Below are 23,609 nucleotides of genomic sequence, written 5' to 3'. Positions count from 1 at the left end.
CCTGGTGCAAATAGTTGATTTAATTCCCAATAAAATATTGATAAATAAAATATGAACTTACTCTTGAAAATGCTGGAAAAAAGTGAACCGAATTCCTAGCCCTGTAGGGGGCTAGTAGGGACCCGGAGTAAATCTCGCAGCTTTTGCTGCAGAGGCCGCGCATGCGCATCGCAGTGGCCTCCAACAGCTGCGCCGTGCTCCATGGCGGACTTGGACTGTGGAGGTAGACCCACAAAGGAGACCACCCCCTTCAGCCGCGCGCCTGACCCTCAAACCCCACACATTACTTTGCCGGCTGCCTATAAGGTCCTCCCGGCCTCCGAACCGCCCACCCCCGACCACGAGCATCCCAACCGGCAATAGTTGGTTAGTTCCACGCCGTCAGGAACTTGCCCGGTCGGGGGCGGAGAATGTCGGAGAATGTCGGAGCGAGCCTCTGGCAATGGCCCCCGGCAGAGCGGCATACTCCCCGGTGACGCCGAGTTTTGGTGCCCGGAGAACAGCCGAACTGGCGCCGGTCCTGATTACGCTGTCAAACTGCATTCTCCGCCTCGGCGGCCGCGATTGTGGCGTCAGGGTGCGGAGAATCCAGCCCCCTGTATTTTATTCACGCAATAACTATTGTGGAGGGAGGCCATTTCATCTACAACCTCCCTCATTGTAGAATATATAATTCCTTACTGACTGATTCCATTCCATATCTAACCAGATGGGTGTTAGATAGTGAGGTGTTTCTCGGCGCTACGAGCATTGGGAAACACGCGGCTAAACGCGCTCGCTATGGGACAATGGGACCCTCTTCCCATTTGGTTAGACTGGCACCTATATGTCAGGGTATTAGAGTGGGTTGTTGCTAGTTTTATTTAAAGCAGATTAAAGCAGCAGTGTCCTGTAAATGAAAGTGATTGTAACTCTCCATCTTTGTCTTGGCATAAAGCCTAAATAAGGAACTTTGAAATATTAGTTTAAAGTATTTATATCATTGGCATGTGTAGGAAGATTTAAATAAGTTAGTATACATGATAATGTTGTTATATGGTTATAGCTAATATTTCAGCATCAAATCACTGTTTAGTTTGTAAGGAGCAATATAATGAATTCCATACTTCAATGGAAACCAGTATCGCCTAAAGTGTTGGTTGTGTAAGGCTTCCTTCACAGCACATTAACTCTGGATTGAAGAGTCAGTAAAACAACCCAAAAAATCTGCAGTTGTTTCCATTTGCACAAACTGCAATAAATTTAGCTTGTTTATTTCTTTTACTCAGCCATCAGTCAGTTAATGTCCCAGAATCTCAGAGATTCAGTCATTGTTCAGACTGTCCATATCAACAGCAAACCCGTGTTGTGTCTAATAAATAAAATAAGAGGAAGTAGATTTAGGACTGAGTTGAGGAGGAACTTCTTCACCCAAAGGGTTGTGAATCTATGGAATTCCTTGCCCAGTGAAGCAGTTGAGGCTCCTTCATTAAATGCTTTTAAGATAGATATTAGATAGTTTTTTTGAGGAATAAAGGGATTAAGGGTTATGGTGTTTGGGCCGGAAAGTGGAGCTGAGTCCACAAAAGATCAGCCATGATCTCATTGAATGGCAGAGCAGGCCCGAGGGGCCAGATGGCCTACTTCTGCTCCTAGTTCTTATGTTCTTATGTGTCTGATGTGTTGGATGCGGAGCGGCAGGGGAGGGCGGACGCTGTCCATACTACCGGATGGCTAATCGCTGGTCAAAGGCAGACTATCTCAGGGTAGGTCCATCAAACTCTAACATCACACACTGGTACCATGATGTGTTGGGTATGCTGGGTCTGCGAGGACTGCGTTTACCATAGCAGTGAGAGAGAGACAGACTACCAACACTTGTAGAAGTACAACTCTATTTTATTGAACTATGAGCTGTTAAACATACTTGCACTGTGGGTTGACAGTATGTTGAGTTGACTGGAGACCTGAGGCTAACTTGACCAGACTATCTTACTACCACATGGTGGATGTTTGTGTTGCTGATCACGGGCTCTGGCTGTCTCAGAGGCTGCATCCCAAGAGAGCGGGAAAACTAGTGCCCTCTGGCTTTATAGTGGCCGTGTCCTGTCTCGTGATTGGCTGCTGTGTTCTGTGTGTTGATTGGTCATTCAGTGTGTCAGTCAGTGCCTGTCTATGCACCATCATATACCTGTGTGTATATTATAACAGTGTCATCCTTCAAGCTGTTTTATTACAACGGATTGGCCTGGGAATTAATATGTGCAGCCAAGTTCTTAACCTTACTCCTTTATTTTCTTGGGAAAGTCCATTTTCTCTGGAGGTACAGCAACTGGAACCAAAACCTTTCACGCCATTTAGAAAATGGCATGTTTGTAATGGTGAAGAACACCTGGCAAAAGCTTATGTTAGTTTATAATCATATTCAAATTCACCATATTGAAACTGGCACCCTTTTCCCCATTAAACTTGCAGTAATAAAGTTGTAAGAACATTTAGAGGGATACCTAAACCCTGAGACTAGTTATTTAGCTTTATAAATATACACATATAAAGGCCTACAAATGATTTAATTTCTAATGAGGAACAGAATAAAATAGAGAAAGAGGCCTGTGTGAGTGAAGGTAAAATCTTTAAGACTTTAAGTTAAAATCAGTTCAAATCATTTTAAAGATCCAATAGTTCTAATCAATGTGAATGAGAGTTCTCCCAATGTTCAGGTCACATTCCTCTGCCAGCCAGCACCATCTAAAAACAGATTGGCCTCTTGCCTGTATGTAGTAATGTGATGATGCAAAATCCCCATGCCTTTGTCTATCTAAGTTTTTGTTTCAAAAAATATACTTTATTCATAAAATCTCTACAGAACATTTTGAATTGTTGTGACTACATTTCCATCAAAGTTACATATTCACTTGACTTTCTTGCATTCAATTGGGATGACATTCCACACATTTCCCTGTTTAATTCACAATAACAGTTACTGCACTTCGGAATAATCCACCAAATATAAAGACCTTTGGGATATTGTTGAGAAGTCTGAGAACCCACTGGAGAATTGGCTCTCTTTATCACTATGGCCAAAATTCTACGGTCAATATTCATGTAAGGTTATATGTTCATTTCAAGTTTCTTTGCTAAATTGATCAAACTTGTTAATTTCAAAGAATTAGTTGGCTTTCTAAAATTTACTTGTAGTAAGATCAAATTTGTCCCTGTTGTGCTTCCTGCGTACATTAGCCCAATCTGCCATTTCAAATTGAAGGCCTTTTGAGCTGAAGCAACAAAGCCAAGAACCATGATGCCTTGCAGCTGCAACACCACTTCTCTTGAAATCCATTAATAACAAGCAGACAGAGCGGCCTCTGAAATAATCTCCTGTGTGTTGATTTGGTTCCTAAAATACGTGCATCAAAAAAGCATGTCATTTGTAGAAAAAAGTTTATGGCAGTTTAAAAGTAGAACGACTTTCAAAATGCTACTGAGAGCTTTTATTTTTTTGAAATTCTACAACACATTGCACATCACCGGTTTCTGACAATACCCACGCTGTAAAACCACTGCTGAATATTTGCACAGTGGATTAAAAATGTTGGTGCAGAAATACACCGAGGGAATGTTAATACTTATTCAAATATGAAGTGACTGCACAAATCAGGAGGCAAAGCCAGAGAAAGGAGTCACTTTCAGAGAAGAATCATAGAATCCTTACAGTGCAGAAGGAGGCCATTCGGTCCATTGAGTCTGCTCCAACCCTCTGAAAGAGCACCCTACCTAAACTCACCACCTACCTGATCCCTGTAATACCACCTAACCTTTGGACAATGAGGGGCAATTTAGTGTGGCCAATCCACTTGAGCTGCACATCTATGGACTGTGGGAGGAAACCGGAGCACCTGGACGAAACCCACTCAGACACAGGGAGAATGGACAAACTCCACACAATCACCCGAGGCTGGAATCAAACCCGGGTCCCTGGTGCTGTGAGGCAGCATTGCTAATCACTGAATCACCCTCTCTGCTAATCTTGCCCTGATCAATTCCCTGCATTTTTGTCAGCCCGAGGGATCATTTTACAATAGGGCTTTAAGGGACCTGACTTTGAAACTTACTGCAAATTCCTTTTACGGAGCCAGCAATTACTCTCCCTGACCTGCTTTTATCGAATTGGCTTCAATACACAATATCCTGATGTTTGAAAGGAAATGTGCCCTTCCCGCTGTGCTGATTTGAAGGTTCAACCACCGTCTGTCTTTGTGGAGAAAAACTCCACTCACCAATTTGCCAGGGAGTTATTTTGTCAAGCTGACAAGCAAAGCAACCGGCCTAACCTCTGAGCTGCTGTGGGCTGTCTGCTTGTGTGCCCCTCTCTCTCTGTCCACCAGCTATCTCGGCATGACTCTGTTCCTCTGTCAGTCTCAGGCTCTCTTTCTATCTCTTTCCTTTTCCTACTTCTTTGTTGTCCATTATCCTTAGTGACGTAGTCCTGCTTGTCTCCCTCGCCCCTTGTCGGTACCAAACATGCATTATATTATCATCCATTCATTTGCACCATAAGACAATTTCAAATGAGTGAGATTTTAAAATAATCCTCCTTCTAAAATCAAGCACCTCAAAAATGAGAGCTTCAGGGGAAATTTATCACAATTAAATGCATTTATTTCTGAATTCCAATTGTGGACATTTTCATGTTTCCGCCTCATCAATGGTCCATTGAATAGCAACATGATTAGGATTGGGTAAACCCAGCACTTAAAATTCATTCTCAGGATGTCGATGTCACAGTCAAGGCCAACAATTAGTGCTTATCCCTAATTTCCCTTGAGGAGTGAGTGGTTAGCAGCTTTCCTGAACTGCTGCAGTCTATGTGGTGAAGATGCTCCTATAACGTTCATAGGCTGGGGAGTTCCATGATTTTGAACCAGTGAATAAGAAGGTGCATGATAGCTTTTCAAACCAGGACACTTTGTGACCTGGAAGGAATCTTGGAAGTAATGGTGACTGTGATGAATGTATTCACCATAATATAAGTTGTCTGTATAGTACTGTGGCCTATGGCCAGGGAATGGTAATATTATCTCCTTCCATGTATTGGACTGGAACCCTGGTGGGCTCCGCCTCTGGCTCCGCCCCCCCGGATGGTATATAGACCGGCCGCCTGGGGGGCAGCGCTCAGTTGTTACAACAGTCAGAGGCAGGCAAGTTCTTGGATAATAAAGCCTATGTTCACTCGCTCTCATCGTCTTGTAGTGAATTGATGGTACATCAGTTTATTACCCAATGACATCACTATGGATGCCGCTCTGAAGCCTGATTAACTGGAACTCGACGCACGAGCAGCAGAAGCTCAGGAAATCTTCTCCCCCTGGCTCCGCTGTTTTGAGGCCTACCTCGACTCCTTTGAAAAGCCTCCCTCCGACATCATCAAGCTGCGCCTCCTCCACGCCCGGGTGAGCCACCGAATCTCGGGTACGATTGAGGACGCAGCCACGTACGAAGCGGCGGTCGCGATTCTAAAGAAACAGTTCGTAAAGCCCGTAAACGAAGAGTTCGCGCGGCACCTCCTCACTACCCATCCTCAAAGCGCTGGGGAATCGCTGGACGAGTACCTAGAGAGCCTGACTCCACATGCCCGCAACTGCAACTACAGGGATGTGAAGGCCGATGAGCACATGAACGTGATGATCCGGAACACCTATGTGACTGGGGTCCGGTCTAACTACATTCGACAGCGACTGCTGGAAAACGGGGCGACTGATCTACTGGACATGGTAAAACTAGCCACCTCATTGGAAGTGGCCTACCAGAGCCTCAGCGCGTTCCCGGCACACCCGGCGAACCCGTCATGGGCACCACAGGCACGGCCTGCCGGTACCGCCCCCTTCAGAAGCGTCATCTGCCTCGTGCAGCTCGTGGGGGCCGCCATCTTTAACTCAGCCCGACATGTGCAACCCATGGGGGTGGCCATATTGACCGCCATCTTCAACACCAACTGACATGTGCGACTGATCGGGGCGGACATCTTGGTCGCCATCTTCAACTCAGCCCGACACGTGCGACCCGTGGGGGCCGCCATCTTGCGACCCCGATACCTCCGACCACACAGACTACCCGCAGCTCGGTGCAGACGTCTGACTCACCCTTGACCAGTCGCAGCCAAAACAGTTGAAGAATTCGATGATGGCTGTCCGGGTCAATGGGCATGAGACCCCTGTCTTTTCGGCTCCGAGAGCACAGAGAGCTTCGTCCACCCCGACACGGTAAGGCGCTGCTCCCTCCACATCCACCCCACGTCCCAGACAATCTCCCTTGCCTCCGGATCCCATTCGGTACAGATCCGGGGGTACTGTGTTGTGAACCTCGCAATACAGGGCGCTGAGTACGCCCACTTTAAACTGTATGTCCTCCCTCACCTCTGCGCCTGTCTACTGCTTGGACTCGACTTCCAATGCAGCCACCAAAGCCTGACCTTAAAATTTGGCTGACCCCTACCCCCCCCCTCACTGTATGTAGCCTCCCGACCCTTAAGGTCACCCCCCCTTCGCTCTTTGCGAACCTCACCCCCGACTGTAAGCCCGTCGCCACCAGGAGCAGGCAGTACAGTGCACAAGACATGGCTTTTATCAAGTCAGAGGTCCAGCGACTCTTGAGGGAGGGGGTCATCGAGGCCTGCAACAGCCCCTGGAGAGCACAAGTGGTGGTCGTCAGGACCGGGGAGAAGAATCAGATGGTTGTGGACTACACCCAGACTATTAACCGGTTCACGCAACTTGATGCTTACCCCCTCCCCCGCATAGCGGAGATGGTCAACCAAATCGCACAGTACCGGGTGTTCTCTACGGTAGATCTGAAATCTGCCTACCACCAGCTCCCGATCCGCCCGGAAGAGCGCCACTACACTGCTTTTGAAGCAGCTGGCTGACTTCCATTTCCTCAGGGTCCCTTTCGGCGTCACTAATGGGGTCTCGGTTATCCAGAGAACGATGGACTGAATGGTGGACCAGTTCGGGTTGCGGGCTACATACCCGTACTTGGACAATGTTACCATCTGCGGACATGATCAGCAGGACCACGACGCAAACCTCCAGAGGTTCCTCCAGGCCGCCCCATCTTTCAACCTCACATATAACAAAGAGAAGTGCGTTTGCCACACAGCCCGGCTTGCCATCCTCGACTATGTCGTGGAAAACGGGGTTCTAGGGCCCGACCCCGACCGCATGCGCCCCCTCATAGAACTTCCCCTTCCCCACAGCCTCAAGGCCCTCAAACACTGCCTGGGGATATTCTCCTACTACGCCCAGTGGGTCCCCAACTATGCGGACAAAACCCGCCCACTTATCAAAGCCACTACATTCCCCCTGATGGCTGAGGCCCGCGCGGCCTTCAGCCGCATCAAGGCAGATATTGCCAAAGCCGCGATGCACGCGGTGAACCAGTTCATCCCCTTCCAGGTAGAGAGCGATGAGTCAGACGTTGCCCTGGCCGCCACTCTCAACCAGGCGGGCAGGCCAGTAGCATTCTTTTCTAGAACCCTCCATGCCTCTGAGATTCGACACCCCGCTGTCAAGAAGGAAGCGCAAGCCATTGTGGAAGCTGTGCGGCATTGGAGGCACTACCTAGCCGGTAGGAGGTTCACCCTCGTCACCGACTAATGGTCGGTAGACTTTATGTTCGACAAGGCACAACGGGGCAAAATTATAAACAACAAAATCTTGAGGTGGAGAATCGAACTCTCCACCTATACTTACGATATCAAGTGTCGTCCTGGGGAGCTCACCGAGCACTGAGATGCCCTGTCGCAAGGCACATGCGACAGCATGCAAGACGACCAGCTTCGGGCTATCCACAATGACCTCTGTCACCCGGGGGTCACTCGGCTTATCCACTTTATTAAGGCCCGCAACCTGCCCTACTCCACCGAGGACCTGCACATGCGAGGGGGACTTCTTTTGACCAACATGGGGTTGGCGTTCAGGGGCCAGCTGCGCCAGGAAGTAGGCCCGGGGGGAGGCGAGAGGCCGACCCGCCGATCGGTGGGCCCCGATCACGGGCCTGACACCATTGGAGGTCCCCCCGTGAAGGAGGCCCCCCCCCCCCCCCCCCCCCCCCCCCCCACAGGCCGCCCCCTGACCGTCCCCGCAGAGTTCCTTCCGGCAGCGACCAGGGGTAAACGGCGCCGGTGGGACTCTGTCGTATTAGAGCGGCCGCTCGGCCCACTGGGCCGGAGAATTGGTGGCCCCGCCGATTCCAGCGGCCCGTGGCCGGTGCAGCGCCAAAAAGCCGGCGCAAATGGCGCCGATTCTCCGCACCTCGGAGAATCGCGCGCCGGCATCAGGGCGTCGTGGTGCGGTTGCGGCAATTCTCCGGCCCGGCGCGGGGCTCGGAGAATCGCCCCCTTTTTTGAACAAATAAGATGGATTAATTTAGTTCGGATGAAATTAAAACATTGAGAATTAAGATATTCTCCCCCCCTCCCCCCGCCTCACCCCTCATCCCTCATCCCAATCTCTGGCTGGACAAGTGGGAAACCTATGCTGAATGTAGTCGAAGCTTAATTGGGATTTGCTGCTTGCCATTCAATGAGGCATTCAGCTGGGATTTTCTCTGCAGGTGACAAATCAAAACACACCTGCCATAGATAATATCAATTTATTAGATTAGGTAGAGGGCCAGTCCTTTTTGCTGCAGGGGTCACAGGACCCTCGGAGACGTGCTCAGGGTGGGGTGTTCAGTCCTAACCACACAGCATCACTTATTGCTGGAAAATGTTGAATGACTGTTTGTAAGGTTAAATCATAGAATTTACAGTGCAGAAGGAGGCCATTCGGCCCATCGAGTCTGCACCGGCTCCTGGAAAGAGCACCCGACCCAAGGTCAACACCTCCACCCTATCCCCATAACCCAGCAACCCCACCCAACACTAAGGGCAATTTTGGACACTATGGGCAATTTTTCATGGCCAACCCACTTAACTTGCACATCTTTGGACTGTGGGAGGAAACCAGAGCACCCGGAGGAAACCCACGCACACACGGGGAGGATGTGCAGACTCCGCACAGACAGTGACCCAAGCTGGAATCGAACCTGGGACCCTGGAGCTGTGAAGCAATTGTGCTATCCACAATGCTACTGTGCTGCTCAAGGTGTTGAGAGTTTCAACTAATTTTCCACAGCAAAGCTCTTGATGTGATTTGTCAAATGTTGCTATTCATTTGGCATTAGAAAGTGAGACTCACCTCAAACACAGTGTTAAGGTCACCTCAAGAGTAGCAGGCCATGGTTTCCACGGAAACAGCTGGCTGTTCTTCTGGCTAATGCGTAGAGCAGAGGGTCAGAGGTCATTCACGAGTTCCCACCTTTGGAGGAAATGAGAGATCAAAGGAGAAGGTGTGTCGAGGGAGAGCCCTATAATTTTGGAGAAAACTTGTCAAAGAAAGATAAGACAGGCTGCTAGTTGTGATAGTGTGGCGTATTTTATTATTATCACAACTTGGGGACTGAAGTTCATTGGAATAAGCTATTTACTTTCTGTCTGTCAAATAAAGCAGTTTACCAATTCATATCTGCGTTATCTCACTACAGGTGTTATCAGGTCTGACCCAGTGTTACCAAAACATTCATAAAGAGAATTTGTAGGGGAAGGGGGCTGGTGTCGTGGCCTTTGCCTCTCTGATTGCCTGACGACGGATTATTTTGCATTAGAGGTCAGATACGCTGCTGGGGGTTGCGGCTTGGCTGGTAGACCTGTAATAGTTTCTCCTGTTGGAAAAGATTAAATTTGCCATAAAGGGGTCAGAAGAGGGCCTCGAGGTAAGGTGGAGGCCGCTCATGACAATATTTGAGGAGCTGTTCAACGCGGGGGCGGTGGGTTGGGCAAGGAAGGGTTTAAAAGGGGAAAATGTGCAAACACTTAACTCTGCCTTGTTGGAATGTGGTTTTATTGTTATTGTATACATTTGTAATAAAATATCTTTTAAAAAAAGGATGAGAATTTGTGCAAAATGCATGATATACAATTCGAAGCACAAGGGGGTGCTGTTGCTATGCTCCCTGGGCTATGTTAGATGATTAGACACTGGGTGATGTGGGCACACTTTGAAAGGAAGACCTGTGCCTCACATATGAAGGGCGCGATCGGCCCACCACGCTCTGCCCAGAAAAGCAGCGCGTTGTGGCACAACTTGGCCGATAGAAGCCGGGAGACCTCACTCCCAGGATCTACCTGCCCCAAAACGCCTGCAAAGTGAATCCCACCCATTGGGGGTGGGATTACCTTTTGGCAAATCTGCATATTAGCTAGTCTCACTCTAATATCCAGTTTCCTGAGGCACTTAAGGCGCTGGGATCTGTCCCTTTCACCTTGGAGATCTCAGGTGAGTGCTGTTCAGTACTGGTCTCCACAAATGGAGACCAGATGGAACAGCATTTGAGGAAGTCTCCTAGGGGATCAGAGATCCCTATCTGCATACTCTCCAGTTTTCTCCAAAATTATAGGGCTCACCCTTAACACACCTTCTCCTTTGATCTCTCATTGTACCCTGGCACTGCTGGTTCCACCCTGACACTGCCAGGCTGGCACCCTGGCAGTGCCACCTGGGTACCAGACTTGCAGTGTGAAGGTGCCTAGGTTGTGCTGGCAGTGGCACTGCCAAGCACTAGGTTGATGGTGCCAAGTTGGCATTTTATGCGCAGCGGTGATAGGGTTGGGAGTGCCCTGTGGGCAGGTCAGAGGAGACCTCAGCACCCCTTCTTTGTGAGTTGGGGCTGGGTCATGGTTTGTGTTGTGGGCTCAAGAGATTGGAACACCATTTTTAAATGGCGTCCCATCTCTCGCTACACTGAGGAGTTCCAGCGAGCAGAGCTCCACAGGGCAGAAAACAAGGGCTATGTGCAGTGTTGTGGGCCAGGGTTTAGAGAATCCCAAAGTGTATTATGGAGTTCACCTGACCCACAACTTTTAATAGATTGTGGTATGGGGAGCACACGGCCCACTCTACAGGTGTGGTATAGCAGAAATGGAAAAGTATTTTTTTAAGCAAAGCAATATTTATTCTATGAATCCAAGTTAACCTTTTTAAAACAAACAGTGAACATCTTAGAAACCATTAATTCAAATACAACCACCAAAGACTACAACACTTTTAAGCTTTCCTTTTTGACATCCATACGACTTAAATACAAAACCTTTATCAGAAGTATATCAGGTTAAAGTCACTACAGAAAACATTTATAATTCTGAATTCACCACATGATCAAGAGATAGTCTTTTGATGGCAGAGAGAACAGCAGTACACCTGCTTGGTCTGGCTTCAGCTCCAGCACTGAAAATAAAACTAAAACACACCCCGCAGCAAACAGCCGAAAACGAAAGTAAAGTAAAAAGCTGACAGACAGCCCATCTCCACTCACTCTCTGACATCACTGCAGTAGTAAGCACCCATTTCTTAAAGGTACTCTCACTATAGATATTTATATATATATCCATTTATAAACACCCATTTCTTAAAGGTACTCCCACATGACACGTCCCCAAGAAAAAAAAATAAACCATCAACTTCAAGATGGTTTCATTTTTCACCTTTTGGATTGGATTGGATTGGATTTATTTATTGTCACGTGTACCGAGGTACAGTGAAAAGTATTTTTCTGCAAGCAGCTCAACAGATCATTCAGTACGTGGAAGAAAAGGGAATTAAACAAAATTCAAGAAAATACAATAAAATACATGAGAATACATAATAAGGCAACACAAGATATACAATGTAACTACATAAGCATTGGCATCGGTTGAAGCATACAGGGTGTAGTGTTAATGAGGTCAGTCAATAAGAGGGTAATTTAGGAGTCTGGTGACAGTGGGGAAGAAGCTGTTTTTGAGTCTGTTCGTGCGTGTTCTCAGACTTCTGTATCTGCATTCTTCAAGAAATGCACACAGTAAATATACTTTGTTATTTTTAAAAAAACACACGTAAACAGGTACAATAATATAGTCCATTTTTGTTCCTCCTCCAACTGAAATCCTTCTTGATTGACAGTCTCTTTGAACAAGAAGGTCTCTGCACAATCCGTCCATTTCTCTACGCCTCGGCATTTCTCTTTAAAGTCAGATACTTTAGTTCAATCTGATCACAGAGTCCCTTGTAATTCTCCAACACAGGAGCATTGATTATCACAGCTTTCAGGACGTCAAATGCCTGTTGAAAGTTCGCTGTCCACTGAAAGTTTCAATGTTTCTTCAGCAAGTCCATCAGTGGAGCAATCACGCTACAAAACTTGTGCACAAACGTTCGATCAAATCCACTCATGCCAAGAAATTGCATTATTTCCCTTTGTCTTGAGGGTATTGAAAACTCCTCAATAACTGTTGGTTTCACATCCCGTGTCTATTTGACCCTGCCCAATTGTATGGCCAAGAAAAGTGACTTGGGCTTTTCCAAATTCACTTTTGGCGAGATTTACCACCAAACCCGCCCCCTGAAGTCGATCGAATAACTCCATCAGATGTTTTAAATGTTCTTTCCATGTCTGGCCTAAAAGTACCAGATCATCGATGTCTACCGCACAATTGGGTAATCCTGAAACAACTTTGTTAGTTAACTGTTGAAATGTGGCTGGTGCGTTTTTCATGCCAAATGGCATAACTTTGAATTGGTATATACCATCTGGAGTCACAAAAGCTGAAATCTCCTTTGCCCTTTCGGATAAAGGTACATGCCAGTAACCTTTAAGTAAATCCAGTTTGGAAATAAAAGCTGATTGTCCCACTTTCTCAATGCAATCCTCCACATGTGGGATAGGATAATAGTCCATTATATCTGGTGTTTTTACCACATAATTCACCTCACTTAATTTCCTTTCAATCTGATAAGGTCCCCAAAACCTAGCTTTTAAAGGCTCATCTACCACTGGTAACAACACTAAAACTTTATCTCCACAGGCAAAACTACGAACTTTGGATTTCTTGTCCATTCCCGTTTCATCAGATTTTGTGCAACTTTCAAATGTTGCCTAGCCAATTCACCTGCTCTATTTAATCGTTACCTAAAAATTGACACATAATCCAATAATATAATTTCTGATTTCTCACTCACCAATTTTTTTAATGGTTGTCTTTCCACATGACCAAAAATTAGTTCAAAAGGACTAAATTTGGTTGACTCGTTAGGTTCATCCCTAATTGCAAACAGTACGAATGGAATTCCTTTATCCCAATCCTCTGGATCATCGTGACAATAAGCCCTCAACATTGTCTTTAATGTCTGATACCACCTTTCTAACACTCCCTGCGATTCTGGATGGTGCACAGTTGATTTAAATTGTTTTATTCCTAAGCTATCCATAACTTCTTTGAATAACCTTGAAGTACAATTTGATCCTTGATCCGATTGTATTTCTGTGGGTAGTCCATATCTAGTAAAGAATTTAAGTAACTCCTCCACAATCGTTTTAGCTGTAATATTGCGTACTGGAATGGCCTCTGGAAACCTAGTAGACACATCCATTATCGTCAGAAGATATTGATTCCCACTTTTTGTTTTCGGAAGCGGTCCTACGCACTCAATTAGGACCCTTGTAAAAGGTTCCTCAAATGCTGGAATGGGTATTAAGGGTGCTAGTATTATCACTGCTTGAGGTTTCCCTATCACTTGACATGTGTGACATGATTGACAAAATTTAACTACATCTTTATGTAGTCCAGGCCAATAAAAATGTTTCTGGATTTTGGCTTGAGTTTTCCTTATTCCCAAATGACCTCCCACTGGTACCTCATGTGCAATTCGCAACACCTCCTTTCTATACCCTACCGGCAATACTACTTGTTGAACTTCTGCCCACTTTTCATCTGCCTGCATATGTAAAGGTCCCCATTTTCTGATCAAGACATCACTTTTATGGTAATAACACTCTGGTATACACTCAGATTCCTCTTCCGTGTATGCTTTCTGATACATCCGTTTTATTTCCACATCTTTTCGTTGTAACTCCGCCTATTTTCTTGAACTAAAAACATCCACCTCATTCTCCACCTGTACTTGTTCTTTTTCAACCATCTGATTAAAAATCGTTTCTGATAATTGCACTTCAACTTCATCTTCAGTCTTTGATTTATCCTCTTGTCTTAACCTGTGACTTTGCAACCTTTTTACTACACAATCCGGAAAAATACCAGGATATTCGTCCTTCAACGCTTCAGTTGTCTGATTTTCCACTGGCTTATCAACCACAGTAGGCATCACTCCCACCTGCAATCTAGTTATATAATTACCCAAGATAAACTGTATTCTTGGACAAGATAGTTTCTCTATTACTCCTACTACCACTTCACCACTCTTCACTGGACTTTCCAAACTTTCCTTATATAATGGAACACTACTCCTCTCACCCTGAATTCCACATATTACCATCTTTTCTGGCAACATTCTTCCCAAACTCCTCGTCTCTTCCCGTTAAAGATTGACGCCCGTATCTCTTATAATTATGACTTATTTACCTGCTCCTCCTGATACACATGAGTAAATTTTACCCACACAAGTAAATTCTTTAAAGAGATCTGGCACCTTCTTATCAATCATCTCTTGATCAGGCTGTACAATCTTTTGCACCTCATTCACTTCACTTGGGCTTTCCTTTACCACTTTAACAAACCCCACTGTCTTATCCTGTTTTGCCACATCAGCCTTCCCAGTGCTTTTCTTCAACCACCAACACAGTGACTTTACATGGCCCAGTTTATTACAGTGAAAACATGTAAAACTTTTCATTTCTTTTTCACCCTCCTGGATTTCTTTTTTAATCTGAGGTACACTCTCCTTATTATCTCCCATCAGATCACCTTTACCTTTACCACTTGAGTATTTCTCATGTACCCAGTTTCTATCCCTCACAGGCTGAAACCGATGTCAGAAACCAAACTTTGATTTATGAACTAATTCATAATCATCTGCCATTTCTGCTGCTAATCGCACAGTTTTAACCCTCTACTCTTCCACATGAGTTCTCACTACATCAGGAATTGAATTTTTAAATTCCTCCAAAAGTATAATTTCTTTGAGAGCTTCATATGTTTGGTCCATTTTCAAAGCCCTTATCCACCTATCAAAATTACTCTGATTGAGCCTTTCAGACTCCATATATGTTTGACCAAATTATTTCCTTAAATTTCTAAACCTTTGTCTGTAAGCTTCAGGCACTAGTTCATATGCACCTAAGATGGAATTTTCACCTCCTCATACAACTCAGATACCTCCTCTGGTAGTGATGCAAACATTTCACAAGCTCTACCTACAGCTTTGTTTGAATCAATAATACCCACATGTCCTGTGACCATTTCATTTGTTTAGCTACCTTCTCAAATGAAATGAAAAAGGCTTCTGCCTCCTTCTCGTCAAACCTTGGCAATTCTTTGACATATTTAAATAGCTCCCCACCAAGCCATTGACTATGATAAACTTTCTCACTATTCTCATCACTATCCTCCAACTGGATGTTTCCCTTTACGTCTGCCAATTTTAACTGACTTATGTTTCATAGCCATTTTCTGAAGTTCAAACTCTCTCTCTTTTTCCCATTCCTCTCTGTCTCTTTCCTTTTGTTCTGCTAGGGCTATTCTTTCTTTGTTTCTTTCTTCTCTCTCCTTTTCTTTTTCCCCGATCCGTATCTCCCTTTCTCTTTCTTTTTCTCTCATTGCATATTCAAGCTACTATAATTCTTTTTCATCTTCAAGTTGCTTAATCTGGAACTGGATTTTTGCCATTTCTAATGAGTCAGACTGTATTTCAGGCAACTTTAAATGCTTAGCCACTGCCATAATTACTTCATCTTTTTGCATTTTGTCAGGTAATGTTAACTGCAATGTTTTTGCCAAATCTAACAGTCTGCTTTTAGTCTCTGTCCGTAAGTTACTGCATGTGACCGTCTCCACCCTCAAAAACTTCAGAGTGTCTGAAAGAGCCATTGTCCACAACACACTCCCTACTTAAACTAAAATACCACACCTGAAAAGCAACCCACAATATGCTCACCCCTCACTGTCTTTAAGTTCACTAAGCCAATCCAATAGATAGACTTTTATCCCAGACGAGCCCCCAATTTGTTATGACCCAGGGTTTAGAGAACACCAAAGTGTATCATGGAGTTCACCTGACGCACAACTTTTAATAAATTGTGGTATGGGGAGAACACAGCCCACTCTACAGGTGTGTTACAGCAGAAATGGAGAAGTATTTTTTAAAGCAAAACAATGTTTATTCTATGAGCTCAAGTTAACCCTCTTAAAACATACAGTGAACATCTTAGCAACCATTAATTCAAATCCAACCCCCAAAGAATACAACGCTAAGTAATCCTTTAAGCTTTCCTTTTAATGTCCATAAGACTTAAAACACCTTTTACCAGAAGCACATCAGGTTAACGTCACTACTGTTATTAGTTTTAAATTACCAGGATCGATTTACAGTCTTTAGATTACAGGGAGAGAGATTCATACACCTTCTGGCTGTGACTGCAGCTATCCAGCACTGAAAATGAAACTAAACACACCCTGCAACAAACAGCCTAAAATGAAAGTAAAAACCTGACATACAGTCCAGCTCCACCCACTCTCTGATGTCACTGCAGTCATAAACACCCATTTCTTAAAGGTACTCTCATTACAGATATTTATATACACACCCATTTATAAACACCCATTTCTTAAAGTTATTCTCACATGACAGGCTGGTGAGGGTAAGGGATCTACATCTGGAAGAGAGGTTCACAAGTGTGGAAGAGCTGCAGGAGAGGGTAGAGCTCCCGAAGGGAAGCAAATTCTGGTATATGCAAGTGAGGGACTTTGCACGTATACAAAGTTATGGAGAGGATTTCCCAAGTTGCCAAAGCATTCTCTATTGGAATGGTTGCTGCTTCTGGATGTTTAAGGCAAGGGTAGGATCGGGGGCATATACAGGTGGCTGGGGGAGCAGGGGGGAGCGCAAGTTGTGAGGATCAAGGAGAAATAGGAGGAGGAGTTGGGGGGGGGAGATAGGATGGGGAGTGTGGAGTGAGGTGCTTTGCAGGGTGAATTTGACCTCCTCGTGTGCGAGGATAAGTTTGATGCAGTTTAAGATGGTTACACAGGGCGCACATGACTCAGGAGAGGATGAATGGGTTTTTCCAGGACGTGGCAGACGGGTGTGAGATGTGTGCGCAAAGACCAGTGACCCACATGTGTCCTGGGGTTGAGAAGGTGGAGAGGAACTGGGAGGAAGTGTTTGGGACGCTTGCAAATATTGTGGAGGTAGAGGCCAGGCTGGACCTAATGATGACTTTTTTTGGGGTATGGGAAATGCTGAAGCTGATGGAGGGGAGGAAGGCCGATGTGGTGGCCTTTGCCTCTCTAGTTGCCCGGTGAAGGATTTTGCTGGAATGGTGGTCAACAGCGCCACTGGTGGTGTCGGCCTGGCTAGGGGACCTGTATGACTACCTCCGGTTGGAGAAGATTAAGGTTTTAAGGGTATCAGCAGAGGGCTTTGAGACGTGGTGGAGACTGTTCACCACCATGTAGAGGAATTGTTTGTTTTGGGGGGAGAGGGGAGAGGGGAGGGGGTGAAAAGGGGGAAAACCTTGTACAAACTGTAAATTGTGAGGTGTGGAGAATGTTATCTGACTTATTTATGTTTTTGTACTTATGAACATGTTTTGAATAAAATACATTTAGAAAAAAAAAGCAAACAAATGGTTGGCTCAAATTGGAAAACAAGTGGAAACAAAGATTCCATTTGTAAAATCGTAAACGTCCAACAAGAACATGGCGGGCATCATCCCAAAAGAAAATCCGAGTCTACTCTAGGAATGAACGGGCGGCACAGTGGTTAGCATTGCTGCCTCACAGCACCAGGGACCTGGGTTCCTCTGGGTGCTCCGGTTTCCTCCCACAGTCCAAAGGTTTTCAGGTCAGGTGGATTGACGCTGCTAAATTGCCCCTAGTGCCTGGATATGTGAAGGTTATGTGGGATTGCAGGGATAGAGTGGAGGTGTGGGCCTGGGTAGGGCGTTCTTTCAGTGGGTTAGTGCAGCCTCGATGGGCCAAATGGCCTCCTTCTGCACCATAGGAATTCTTTGATTCTATGGAGTGAACATTCCCCTCGGCTGGAACGGGACAAACCCAGAGTGCAAAAAAAAAATCATACCAGCTTTCCACCAAGAGAAATGCAAGTTGAAGGAGTGCAAAAAGTGAATCAAATGGAGATAGCGAAATACCATTACTACTACCATTCCTCCAAATGTGACAGACTGAGATGAGGAAGAATTATCAAGTCTCAAGATCGTCTGTATTGATAAAGCCAGAGACTTGAGATGGGGGAGCAGGGATAGTAAGTAATTATTATCTTTTCCGTATTAGGCAGGAAAGTTTTCTTTAGAGAAGAAAAGGCAATGTTGTGATATTGTCCCAGCATGCCATTTTAATATAAAGGTGCTCAGCAAAGCAAGGTTTAACATTAGACTGGAGAATCACACCATCCACTGTATGATGTATAGAATAACATGGTAAGGTACTCAGCGAGTAAACCCTAGAAGCTGCTTACCTGCATGGAAGCGACACCATGCAAGATGGTATGGAGCGGCGTGGTTAGCACTGCTGCCTCACAGCGCCAGGGACCCAGGTTCAATTCAAGCCTTCGGTGACTGTCTGTGTGGTTTGTACATTCTCCCCGTGTCTGCGTGGGTTTCCTCCGAGTGCTCCGGTTTCCTCCCACAGTCCAAAGGCGTGCAGGTTAGGTGGATTGGCCATGCTAAATTGTCCCTTCGTGTCCAAAAGGTTAGATAGGGTTACTGGGTTATGGGGATAGGGTGGGGGCATGGGCCAAGATGGGGTGCTCTTTTGGGGGGTCGGTGCACTCGATGGGCCGACTGGACTCCTTCTGCACTGCAGGGATTCTATGATTCTATGAAGGCAGTAACTAGGGATCTGTAAATAGATAAAAACTATCAATAAAGGGTTCATGTTTAAATATGCAAGTCTCAAAGATCTCCTCATTGAGACATCCAAAGAACTCATTACACAACACCAACTATTTGTGCTTTCAACTGATATGGCTGGATTCTCCGCATGGGCCACAGGTAGCAGAGTTAACAATGAGGCAGAGAATCCAGCGTCGAGGAATTGATGGGGTGCAACTTCCTGTGCTTGAGCCAGCAGGAGTATTGCCCAGGTGAGTGTTAAAGCAGCATTTTGCTAACTGCCTCTGTCTGGACTGCTCTCTAGCTTCCTGGCAGGGATCTCTCATATCGGGGGGGGGGGATGGGGGCATCCTTTTTTAGAGTGTCTTTGTGGGGTCTTTTGGGGGGTCTCTTTATTTAGGGAGTCTCTTTTGGGGGGGAGGGGTTATTGCCATGCAAGAGGGGAAATCCCAGGGCGGTGGGCTGAATTGCTTTTGTGGGGGGAGGAGGGGGGCTCAGCTACGGGACCTCAATTTCCGGCTGCCTGTTCCAAATGGTGGCCCAATAGTGGGATTCCCTTGAGAATCCCTCAAAAACATTGCATGGCTAAGGATTCGGGAATCGCTTCCTGATTGGAGCATAAATCAGGTGCAATAGTTCTGGTGGGAGAACATGGTTGCCCATGCGGAGAATCCTGCCCATAGTTTGTGTTGGTGTCACTGTGCTCATCTTTTCTTCTGAATGCACTTCGGATTCAATCAATGTTGAGATTGTGCGGTAAAGCATGTCTTGTGGCTTTGTGGGGCTATATTGCTGGTTCACACACTTCCTGCCCACAGTTGGATATGGTGGCTGAGTGCCGAGGTCAAAAAGTGGAGGAGTGGATGGTTCTGGTAATAAACGCAGCTGATTGCATTGGTGTCTCTATGGGGGATGTTTTCCCAGGCCCATGGAGGTGGGAGAGTGAGGATCCAGAGGCCAGGAAAACTAGAAAATTCCAATTGGTTGAAATGAAGCCGTGGTCACAACTTCCACTTCTCCCAGAAGCGGTTGGTGTACGTTGGGGCTAACATCCCTGGCAGTGGCAAGAAGCCAGTTAACCTTGTTAATGATTGAATTGTTAGTCAGTTTTGCCAGGACAGTTGAATTTCTTTTCAAATGTATTCATTCTTGGGACGTGGGCTTTGCTAGCTAGGGCATCGTTCGTTTGTCCTTGAGAAGGTGCTGGTGAGTTGCTGCCTTGAATCGCTGCTTTTCATGTGGTGTAGGTACATCCACAGTGCAGTTAGGAAGGGATTTTCAGGATTTTGACCTAGTGACAATGAAGGATGCCGATATAGTTCTTAGTTAGGATGATGTGTGGCTTGGAGAGGAACTTGTTGGCAGTGATGTTCCAATGTGTGTCTGCTGCACTTGTCCTACCAGATGGTAGAGGTCAGAGGTTTGAAGAGGCCTTGCTGCAGCGTATCATGTACATAGTGTACGCTGCTGCCACTGTGTGTTGGTTGTGGAGGTAGTGAATGTTTGAGGGAGTGGATGGAGTGCCAGTCAAGTGCCTTGCTTTGTCCTGGATTATGTTGAGCTCCCTGAGTATTGTCAGAGCTGCACTCAAGTGGGGTGCATTCCATCACACTCCTCACTTATGTCTTGTAGATGGTTGACAGGCTTTGAGTAAACAGGAGGTGAGTTATCACTGCTGACTTCCCAGCCTCTGACCTGCTGTTTTAGTCACTGTATTTATATGCTGGTCCAATGAAGTTTCTAGTCAATGATAACCACTAGGATGTTGGCAGTGGGGATTCAGTGATCATAGTGCCATTGAATGTAAACGAGAGGCGGTTACATTATCTCTTGTTGGAGATGCTTATTCCTGGCACTTGTGTGGCACAAATATTACTTGCCAATTATCAGCCGAAGCCTACGTGTTGTCCAGGTCTTGCTACATATAGACACGGAACGCTTCGGTACCTGAGGAGTCGAGGATGATGCTGAACTTTGTGCGATCATCAACGATAAAACAGCTGAAGGTGGCTGGGTCTAGGACAGTATCCTGATGAACCTCTGCAGTGATGCCCTGGGATGACAATTATTGACTTCCAAAAACATCAACCGTCTTCCTTTGTGCCACATATGACTCCAACCAGTGAAGAGCTTTCTCCCTAATTCCCATTGACTCCAATTTTACTGGGGCTCCTTGATGCCATACTCTGTCAAATGCTGCCTTGAAATCAAAGGCAATTGAGGTCTTATGTTCAGCTCTTTGTCTATGTTTGGACCAAGGCTGTAATGAGGTCAGGGGCTGAATCGCTCTGGTGGAACCCAAGCTGGGAATTTTCCAGCTTCGGATAGCATCCCTGCAATAAAGAACAAAGAACAACACAACACAGGAACAGGCCCAACCATTGCCAAAACCATTAGCATTTCCTTGTGCCGTACCCCTCTATACCCATCCTATTCATGTGTTTGTCAAGATGCCTTTTGAACACTGTAGTAATCCACGGGAGGCAGGAGTTCCGTCACCACACCAATATTTATTTACAATAACAATATTACAGGAGCAGCTACAAACAGTGCTGCTAGCAGTCCAGTCAACTTAAGACTGGCTCACAAAGCCTACACAGGTGATTATATGGGCTCCCTCAATGAGCTATCATTGAGGGAGCTCATACTCCAATTGGCCAACCAATAAAGCCAATTGGAGTCCATTACACCCCTCCCCCCCAAGGTCCGAGGAATTCCTGCCAGCTGGCATTCCTCTGAGCTTCTTCCTGCTCCTCATGTCTGGGTCTGTCACCTCTGTGTCGTCCGCCGGGTCGTTCTCCGAGGTGGGCGGGGTGTACCTTATAGGTGCTCGTCTTGTCCTTCACGACCTCCTTGGAAGTTGTTCGTCCTCCTCCTCGAGGAGAGGTGTCGCGGCGGCCTCGTCGAGTGTGTCCATCTCCGACTCTGATGACTGGATGACGGGGTCTGGAGAAATTGCTCGGGGCTGGGGTGTGGGTATCCTTTCCGTCTGGGCTATCCCAGCTTGAGGCGGTCCTGCTTTGCCTGCCTCCAGGTGTGGTTCCGCTGCCCTTATTTGGTCTAGGTGTTTCTTCAGCACCTTACCTCCTCTTGAAACCTCATAGGATATGGGCCCTGTTTGGGACTCTACAGTGCCTTTGACCCACGTTGGTCCATTCCCATAATTCTTGACCCAAACCGGTGCCCCTACCTGGAAATATCTCTGCTGCCGACTATTATCATGCCCCCTGCGTTGGGCCTCCTGTTGTTTCTCCACTTTCCCCGTTAAATTTGGGAAAAGGAGACTCAGCATCGTTCGCAGCCGCCTTCCCATTAAGAGTTCAGCTGGCGGTATGCCCGTTGTGGAATGCGGTGTGGTCCTGTAATCAAACAGCCAGCGGGAGAGCTTTGTGTCTATTGACGCTGCCGGCTGCTTCTTGAGTCCTGCTTTAAGTGTCTGGACCGCTCTCTCTGCCAGGCCGTTGGTCGCTGGATGGTAAGGGGCCGTTTTGATGTGACGGACTCCGTTTTCCTTCAGGACTTTTCCAAATTCCCCACTTGTGAATGCCGTTCCGTTGTCCGACACCAATACTTCCGGCAGTCCTTGTGTTGCAAACGAGGCCCTGAGCTTTTCAATTGTCAATGCTGTGCTTGCTGTGTTTACCCGGTGGACGTCCAACCATTTGGAGTGGGCGTCCACTATCACCAAAAACATTGAGCCCATGAAAGGTCCGGCGTGGTCAATATGCAGGCATGGCCACGGTCTGCCTGGCCATTCCCACGGGTGCAATGGCGCCACTGGTGGCACTCTTTGCCCCTGTTGGCACTCCTGGCACCGACGTACCAAGGCTGCTATGTCTGTGTCCAAACCTGGCCACCAAACGTAGCTTCGAGCTAGCATCTTCATTTTAGATACCCCTGGGTGTCCGTGATGTAACTCAGTTAAGATTGCCTGACGGCCCTGAGCTGGGACGATTACCCGGGCTCCCCATAATAGGATACCGTCTTCTACGGTTATTTGGTCCCTTCTGCTCCAGTATGGGTGCATCTGGGGCTCCACTGGTCTTTCCAGTTCCCCTGTTAGCAGTAAATGCTTCATCTTGGCTAAAACTGGGTCTTTTTGCGTCCAAAACCGAATATGTTGTACGTCTACTGGTAGGGTGTCCAAAAAATTTAGAGTCATTACTGTCTCCTCTACTTTTGGTATTTGCGGCGGAGTGTCCGTGAGGGGAAGTCTGCTCAAAGCATCTGCATGTGCTACTCGCGTTCCCGGTCTGTGTTCCAGAACGTATCTATATGCCGCCAGTAGCAACGGCCAGCGTTGGATTCTCGCTGATGCAATCGGGGGTATTGACTAGTCTTTTTTTAATAACCCTAATAACGGCTTATGGTCCGTCACTATGGTGAATTTCCGCCCGTACAGATACTGGTGAAATATTTTTACTGCGAATATCACCGCCAGTCCTTCCTTCTCGATTTGGGCGTACTTCCTCTCAGCCATTGCCAAGGTCCTCGAAGCATAGGCTATTGGCCGTTCTTCCCCATTCCTTCCTCTATGGGCTAAGACGGCTTCTACCCCGTAGGGGGATGCATCACAAGTGACCACTAACTCCTTCCTTGGGTCATAATGCTCTAGGACATTTTCGGATGACAGCTGTTCCTTAATGTCCCTCAATGCTTGGTTTTGGCGGGTGGACCATTTCCATTCTTGC

Source organism: Scyliorhinus canicula, chromosome 1, assembly GCF_902713615.1.
Source record: "Scyliorhinus canicula chromosome 1, sScyCan1.1, whole genome shotgun sequence".
NCBI lineage: Eukaryota > Metazoa > Chordata > Chondrichthyes > Carcharhiniformes > Scyliorhinidae > Scyliorhinus > Scyliorhinus canicula.
Note: the sequence above shows the minus strand (reverse complement) of the source record.